General features: G+C 51.1%; 1 pseudogene; it reads right to left on the reverse strand.

Annotated features, from left to right (window-relative positions):
• The window catches only part of LOC143364889 (large subunit ribosomal RNA), a 9226-nt pseudogene that overhangs the window by 3067 nt on the left and 3659 nt on the right, over positions 1 to 2500 (reverse strand).

Here is a 2500-nt window from a genome sequence, read left to right on the forward strand (position 1 = left end):
TCCTTCCCTCCTCCTTTCCTTCCCTTCTTTCCTTCTTCCTTCTTCGTTTTGTTTTTAGTTATTTGTAGTTTTTTCATGTTTGTTCCCACGAGTAGGGACGAAGAACGGTCGCTCCCCGGGTGACGCCCTTTCCGGGGAGAAGGCTTTTACGCTCAGGTTTCGCCTGGTTCCTGAGGTTTGCGCTAATGGCCGATGGACCCACCGGCCGCCCGTGTAAAACACGGGACCTCTCTCGCCGCGTTCTCAGCTTAGAGGTTAAGGGTTTGTTCAAGGGGTTCGCCTCCCCGTTGGGCCGACCGGCTAAGGTAAGCCCCCCGTTTCTCCCGTTCTGCAACATACCACCGGATGTATCCGGTGGGTCGTCGCGGCAGAGGGGAGTCTTCCGGGTGAGAGCCGCGGTTATCGCGAGCGATAACACACGCATGGGCTCCCTGAGAGCCGCGGTCATCGCAAGCGATGACTCCGCAAGGACTCTCTTTATGAGAGAGCCGCGGTTGTCGCAGAGCGACAACTCACGCAGAGCTCCCTGAGAGCAGCGGTCTTCGCGGTGCGACAACTCCGCAAGAACTCTCTTTACGAGAGCCGCGGTTGTCGCGGAGCGAAGACTCACGCATGAACTCTCTTTACCAGAGCCCCGTTAGTCACCCGGATGGTGTCCAGGTCCTACCACGTGGAGGAGGGGTTGGTGCGACGGGGTTTTACCATAATATTAGTCCCTGACGCTTATAAGACCCAGTAGATAGGGACAGTTTATTGTCTACATAGAGCTTTTGGAGCCACGCTCGCTCTTGCCGTACCGAAGTCGCTCTAGGCGTCTTATACCGGCGATGTTGGGTTCTAGCCATTTGGAAACAGCTGCGAAGGGTCCGTAAGTCCGTAGGTGTTATGGACTAACTTGGAAAAACCCCTCGTTCACCATTTAAGGATCATCACAAGGGTAGACCGTCCCGTACGGGAAGTAACTCGCTTAGCCGCTACCGTGCCAGCTTGCGCCGACACAGGAGCGTTACCAGCGGGGGCCACGAGGAGGCGGAGTTACCAGCTTAGCGCTTCGGTCTCTAGCAGGTTTCGGCAACGGTGTGGTAGCCGTTCTCATGCCTATTACACCCTACGATCTTGAATACCCGGTTGTTAGGGTATTACCTGCGACAGATCGTCAGGGTTGTCTAATTCTTTCTCTCTTTATGCCTTCCTTCCTCATTGCCAAAGTCAATTCTACTGAGGCTCAGTTCTAAGGCGTATTTGTACGCCGTGCAGCTCTTGTCTCTGAGCCCGTGGTTGGCTGGTCTGCCAGCTCGCTTGCAATTAATGCAAGAAGGTTTCTCATCTTTAGACGGGCATTTGTCATAGGTATGCCCGTCCTTACCGCAGTGCCCGCACGTGTCGGTTTTAGCTCTGCAATGCTTAGCCACGTGCCCAAATGACTGGCATTTGAAGCAACGTGTTGCAGTTATATAGTCCTTGAGCCCGTAGGCGTGGAACCCTATAAATACCCGGTTCCTGCTCAGCAGGATTTTCCGGGTCTTTGGAGAGACCTCTGCCACCCAGTTGGTGACCTCTCTGTCCTTTTTTCCTGTTTTGAAGAGGAGTTTGAACTCCTCTTCTAATTCCTCCTCCGAGTTCAACTCGAGGTTCTGCTTGAGGATTGCCTGCTGGAGTTCCTCCTCTGATGTCTCAGAGGGGACTCCAAATATGATTATCTTTGGTCTCCTCTTTCGGAGGGGACCAATATCCATTTTCTCTCTTAGGTCTCTGTTGCTAAGGACTTGCTCAAGGTCCTTAGCAGATTCTGTCTCTATTAGAATACCGGAGTTCCCGAGTTTCCTCAGGTTCCGGATTCGTATCTTCTGTTCTGTCGGATTGATACAATCCGACAGTACTCTCTTTGTTTCCTCGCTGCTTTTGATTTGACTACCCTTTACAGGGTAGATGGCAGCTGCTGGTTTAGACTCCTTTACGGCAGTCTTCTTGGCCACTAGTCTGGTTGACTTATTAGCTTTTATTATATCTGAATAGAGCAGCGGTTTGGAGGGTTGAACCTCTTGGCCGCGACTCTTCTCAGCCATAAGACTATCAAGCTTGGCCGATAGTTCGTTTAGCTTTTTCTCGACAGATTGCTCTTCCTGTCGTTCTTGCTTTTCATTTAGTTTTACTTTGAGATCTTTGATCTCATTTATTAGTTCCATGCGGAACCTACATCCTTCCATAGATTCTTCCTCTTGCTCCTTGATCATAGTGTCAAGGAGCTCTTCACCTTCCCTTAGTTTGGATTGGTCAAGTCCAAGGGATCTAAGAAACCTTCTTAGTTTCTTTGAGGTGCTCAACACCTCAGTTAGCACTAGGCCCTCTGGTCTCGGAGGCAGCTCGACTTCGTCGTCGCTGTCGAGAATTTCATTTTCGGATTCTTTGATCCATTTTGCCTTGTGCGACTCGTCACACGAGTCGCTAGAGGTTGCCAGATCCTTGATCCTCTTTTTTCCCTTCATCTTCGCAAGTAGTG

The sequence above is a fragment of the Halictus rubicundus genome, unplaced genomic scaffold (genome assembly GCF_050948215.1).
Source record: "Halictus rubicundus isolate RS-2024b unplaced genomic scaffold, iyHalRubi1_principal scaffold1114, whole genome shotgun sequence".
Classification (NCBI taxonomy): Eukaryota; Metazoa; Arthropoda; class Insecta; order Hymenoptera; family Halictidae; genus Halictus; species Halictus rubicundus.